The sequence below is a fragment of the Cupressus sempervirens genome, chromosome 2, assembly GCF_028749045.1.
Source record: "Cupressus sempervirens isolate cs-2001-9-10 chromosome 2, ASM2874904v1, whole genome shotgun sequence".
NCBI lineage: Eukaryota > Viridiplantae > Streptophyta > Pinopsida > Cupressales > Cupressaceae > Cupressus > Cupressus sempervirens.
In genome coordinates, this window is record NC_143119.1 from 488,572,747 (window position 1) to 488,579,233 (window position 6,487).

Consider the following 6,487-nt stretch of genomic DNA (forward strand, 5'->3'; position numbering starts at 1 on the left):
TGTCTATGCTCGATGGCTTTTCGGGATATAACCAAGTCGAAGTAGAAAAGAAAGATCAACATAAAACAACATTCACAACTCCTTGGGGTACATTTGCATATCACAAGATGCCTTTCAGATTGATCAACGCTCGGGCTACTTTCCAAAGATGTATGAGCGAAACCTTCATTGATATGAAAGATCAAATAATAGTCATATACTTGGATGATCTTACAATGTTCTCAAATAAAAGAAAAGACCATATGGAAGATCTAAGACGAGTGTTACAAAGATGTAGGGAGCATGGAATTTCTCTCAATCCAAAAAAGTCAGTATTTTGTGTGACTAAAGGAAAATTACTTGGACACATAGTGTCACAGGAAGGCATTAAAATAGATCCTGACAAAATAGAGGCCATCTAGAGACTAAGTCTACCTATAAAAAAAACAAGGGTTAAATATTTCTTTGGCCAAGTGAATTTCCTTAGAAGGTTTGTTCCTGATTTTGCAGAAACTACTAAACATATAATTGATATGATGAAGGAAAATTCAAGTTTCAAATGGAGTGAGGAAGGAAAGTGAGTTTTTCAAGATATAAAAACTACTATTGCTAATGCCCCAGTGCTATGTCACCCAAATTACAAGCAAGATTTTATTATTTATTGCTATGCTTTAGAACATACATTATCAGCTATTCTTGTGCAGGAGAATGGTGAATGAATACAAGCTCCCATTGTTTTTATGAGCATACCTTTGAAAAATCACGAACTGAAATATTCCCAAATTGAAAAGCATGCTTATGCGGTAGTTAGAGCACTTAAGAATTTTCGTTTCTATATTCTACATTCACACTCTGTTGTCTTCATCCCAGAAACAGTAGTAAAAAGTGTACTAACACAACAAAAATTAGGTTGCAATGTCAGAGGAGCGTGGGTGGCAAAGATACAGGAATATGATATTGAGATTAAACCTACCAAGTTGATAAGAGGAAATGCTCTATGTAGAGCAATTGCAGAAAACAAAACCACTAATGAATTAGGAGAATCGAATGGTGCTAGCAGTAGGTCTCTATGATTCATGGTTTGAGAACGTTTCTTACCTTTTAGCATATGGTGAATGTCTAGAAAGTTTGAATACAAAACAAAGAAGAGACCTTAGATTAAAAGCAACCAAGTATGTGATTTGGGATGGCAAGCTTTTCAAAAGGGCTATTGATGGTACATTCCTAAGATGTGTAGATAAACCGCAACAAGAAAAGTTGTTGAAAGCATTCCATGATGAGGCCTGTGGAGGACACTTCTCTTCTTCAGTTACAACTTTCAAAATACTAAGGCAATGCTATTACTAGCTTGGGATGTTCAAAGATGCATATGCATGGGTAGTGAATTGTGAAAAGTGTAAAATGTTTTCTGGACACCCTCAATTAGCCGCACTACCACTCAGACCTGTTATCATTGAAGGACCTTTTCAAAAATGGGGTCTTGATTTCATTGGTCCAATTACTCCTACATCCACTGCTGGTCATCAATACATCATAACTGCAATCAACTACTTCACCAAGTGGGTAGAAGCTAAGGCTACAAAGAAGACTACTTCCGAGGTGATATGTGAATTCATTAAAGAAAACATTTTGGTCAAATTTGGCATTCCCATTAAGTTAGTGATGGATAATGCATACTATTTTTATTCAATTGATATTACTGATTTTTGTTTTGAGTATGGGATCATCGTCATTCATTCATCTAATTATTTTCCTCAAGGGAATGGACAGGCGAAATCTAGCAATAAGAATTTGATCAATATTGTAAAGAAATTGGTGTCAGATAACCAGAAGAATTGGCACAAAAAGATTCATGAGGCACTCTAGGTAGACAGAGTGACACCCAAGAGAGCAATTGGTATATCCCCTTTTGAATTGGTTTATGGAACTGAAGCTAATCTACCTTTACCATTGGAATTGGCTACAAGTAAACTCAAAACAGTAATTGAAGATGATGTCTAGAAGGATGGTCTAGAAAAGAGAATCCTGTATCTGAATAAGCTGGAAGAAGAAAGGATGGAAATTGTTGATCATATCACATAGCACCAAATGTGAGTAAAAGAACTTTTTGACAAGAAAACAAGACCTCAAAAATTTATGGTGGGAGACATGGTGTTACTCTGGGACAAAAGAAAGCCTCCAAAAGGAATGCATAAGAAGTTTGATACTCTATGGAAAGGCCCTTTCAGAATTCAAAAGGTATTTGAAAATAATTCTTTCAAATTAGCATATGAAGATGGTGAAGAACTACCCCTGACTTATAATGGTTAGGATCTCAAGCTCTACCAAGTTACAAATTGAAAATAGGTAACCCCTGTAATGTACCATAGTTAGACTTAGTATTGTGTGTGTCTTAGTTAGCTTTCCCTTTCTGGTGTCTTTTCCTCGCTTTCTTTGTTTTGTTTGTTTTCGTTGTGTTTCCGTCCTTTATTTTCTTTTGTGAAACCAGAGATTCTAAGTTCCTTTGCTTGGCCATACTCTACCCAAGTCCCTAGTCAGAGCCAATTGTTGCCCCACTTTTCCACCATATACAAATTTTTGCAAAGTGGAGGGTAAACTAATGTCATGTTCTATCAAGCCGGGTCAGTAGGTCTTTCTTCTTAGGGTGCTGAGTTTCTCCATCAGACTTTCATCTTTTCCTTTCTCCCATATCACAATTAGCTCGGGTGGGTATTTCTTGGTTTTCATGAGTCTTAGGGGTAGTTTAGAGCCATCCTCAATGGAGATTCTCGATTTGTGCTACATCTTTTGATTTCCATGTAGCTCATTTGATCTAGAGTTAGAGAAAATTGAATTGGCAAAAAATCAAGTTCCGGCTTCTCCTTGGTGGATTTTTGCACCCCAAAGGAAAATTTTTGCAAAGACTGGAAAAAGCTATTTGTAAGCTTCCTTCAAGTAAAGTGGATCATGATAAGGAAAGATCGTTCAAGTGACATCATGATCTCACGATGAGAACCATTTTAAAGCTTGGAAAATGATCGAGATAAGCTTCGGTGGAAAACCAGAAAAGAGCTTCTCTGTGGCAGACTTTGAAGTCAGTAATTAGTTTTCCCAAAAGGCCTATGTAAAGGAATTAAGAAAGCCAATGGGCCCCACCCCTCACTTTCAAAGTTAGTTTTGTGTTTTTCGGGGGCTTAAAATAAAGAATAGTGGCAAAAAAATAGGTTTCTTCTTCTCCATTACAGGTTTTCGCACCTCGAAGGTAAAACTCCGCAGAGATCCATAACTGCTACTCGTAGACTAAAAAAAGGGTATGTAAGTTTCCTAATGGTTAGATAATTCAAATATCATCAAGTTTGCATAGCAGAAATTACTTAGAGCTCATTAAGATGAGCAGGATAAGCATTGGCGAAAAATTCAAAAGTGGCTTCTCCTCTGACGGATTTCGAACCAAGAGATGAAATTTCCGCAAAGGCCCAAAAGGAAAAATAGAGTTACTAAGTGGACCCCATTTGTCACCCGTGAAGCCTCTTTTATATTTTCCAAAGTTTTTTTTTTTTATTAAAGTGCTTTGGATTGAAAGGTAAAAGCTAAAGTTAAAAGGGAAAATCAGAAATTTGTTTCTACACTGCGGGTTTTCTACCCTCGAAAGATGTTTTCTGTATTTGGGGAAAAATCATTCCTACGAGCATGGTAAACACGTCAATTGATTGCAAATTGTTTTGGATAAGTAAATAGAATAAAATCAATGAATTGATGGGGTGTTTGCAAGCATAATTGAGGTAAGCAGATTTTGCCCTAGGAAGTACTCCATTCTTGTTTTGCCGAAAGATAGGTGAAACGAAAGTAAACCAGTAATTAATGAAAGTTACCGTTGAATCCAACAGAAATAGTGAAAAGACAAAGATAAAAACATTATAACCTTTATATTTACCAATCCAACGGATTTACTCTTAATTCCACTCGTGTGGCGCAATTTATGAAATTCAATAGGCAAATCTAGGTTTATTCTATAAAGAATGAAGTAATAGACTTTCAAACTACTGTCTTACTCTTATACTGTTGCATTGGATAGTGTTTTCAAGTATTTTTCAAATATAGAATTGGCGTCTTGTGTCAATTGTAACTATTTGAGTTTTTGCTATAATACAATAAAATGGCAACAAGATTCGTAGGGTTCAATAGATTGGGTGGAATTAGGTCAAAATGGTCAACTTTCATGGATACTTCACTTCATTTCTATGATATGCATGATTTTCAAAGGAGATTGAGAGCAGAACCAATCCACCCCATAACAAAGAAACTTTGGGGAAGCGGATTAGTAGAAGCAGCTGGGTTCCTTGTAGCAGTACAAGCCCAAGAGTTGATTTTAGAATGCATCAATCATTACAACCCGAATACAAGGTAGATTCTACTGCCTGATCAGGCAGTGTTGATTTTAATTGATCGACAATCAGTGGTGAATTGCTTGCGAATTTCAGAACGGGAGGAGTTCTCTGATTTGATGATGAGTGGAGCCATGTCTGAGTACTCATTGAAAAAGATGGTTTGGAGGAAGGAGATCATGTAGTCTTGGTTTCAAAAGCCAAGGTGGTCCAAGAGTAAAGTCCCTAAAACTCTCTTTGGTACGGACCTCAAAAAAGAAATTGTTGATATTTTGGTTCTATTGCATCGACTCAAAGGTGAGGTAGAAGCTTTTAATTTTGTAGAGCAGTACTTCTTTTTGGTGCAAGTTATTTGCTCAAACACACAGTATATTGACTAGGTGCATGAGGTCAGTGAATAGCTTTCTAGGGCTCTCAGTGCAGTTAAGTTTTATAATTCTTTTTATATGTCCTCATTCTTGATATACATGTTGGCTTGTCTTTAATTGTGGTTGGGACTCCCTAGGATTGAAGATTTCCCTGATAATGTAAAAAGTTATGAGTTTTATCCATGCTTGCAATTATAGAATAGTTATGTAGAATACATCCAGGTAAATGATGCATTCACCATGAGGATTTTTAGGAAATTACAGGGGCACCCAGGGTAGAGATTCAACCCAGAAGCGATGGTGATTATCATCCAATTTGGTAATTACTTCATCCTGTTCTCATCATTTTCTTATTTGCATCTTGCAGCGTTCGACGGATTCCCACTGAAGTTGCCCAGGTATCTAGATGATATGATCGTGCTCATGCAGATCGTGAGGCAAGTAATACAAGTGAACGTGTTGAGTGCCAGCCTGAAGAAGAAAGAGTATGAATTCCCTATAAAAGTTGGAGCATACAATTGTGAAACTAGATCAGATGCAAAGAATATACTCAAAGCATTTGAGAGTAAACACAAATTGGAAGAGTATGAAGCAGTAAGGCCCCTGTTTGATCCTAATGGGTATGCTAGGGATGTGCTCCATATTGGAAGCATGATCAAACATGTAATAACCATGGAGGATTACTGGGCAGATTGTAAAGATGAATTGGAGAGTCAAGATCGTGCCTTTTCCAGATTTACAATTGATCAGGTAAAGACATATGGTATAAATTTAGACGTGGAGGGACTGGAGGATGATGGTCAAAATATGTATACCAATACATATTTGACTAAGTTGAGGAATACTCCCATAAGTTTTGAACCATATGTTGACATAGTAGAATATTTCGATGCCATGATGGCAAGAATAATCAAAAGGACTGGGAAGTGGGTTGAATGGACAGCTAAGAAAAGTCAGAGTAATAGTAAAAATACTCAAGCCTCCACATCCACAACTACCATAGCTTCTCCTCAGAGTGCCATTCCCAATGCTACTGCCACAGCTGCTCAAGCTCCAGCTCAATCTATTGGCAGAGCTGATCAACCCCCAGAGAGGAATGTTCCAACTGCCCCAACCTATCAAGGTGGATCGCTACCAGTAATCGAAACTCAAGCCGAAGCTAAAAAAGAAATAGAGGAATGGAGAGATGGATCTCCCGTTCCAGTATCACCTCCACATGCTGCTCTTCCCCCATCTCCTCAAGCTTCTCCAACTCCATCTCTTCATGTTGCCCCTATCTTATCCCCTCATCACAGCCCTACACCATCTGTAAGTGTTCCTCTTCTAAAGCCCAATGGTTCTCCTATTCAAATAGTAGAGATCGAAGATGATAAAAGTAGTAGTAGCGAATCTACTAATTTCGATGAAGTTGCAAAGAAAGCCCAAAAAGAAGAGAAAGCTCCAGGTCCATCTCAGCTTCTTCTCAAAATCCCAAGACCCCCTTTTCTGCAACTACAACAACAATGACTCCAGTGAAGAAGAAGATGTTTAGCATTGAGTCACTTAGAACAGCCTCCAAATTGATTAGTACAGAATCTTCACCTAAGGATACTTTTGGAAAAGAAGAGAAAAAGGAAAGATGAAGGTGTTCCTTTGAAAGATGTTGTATCCCAAGCGGTTCGCTCAGGATCTGCCATGGTGAAAGCTAAAAAGTAGAAGACCTTGTCAATTTTAGGACAAGAGCCAGAAATAGGACACTTAACTCTAGAGGTAGCAAAACCAAACAAGGCCGGGCGA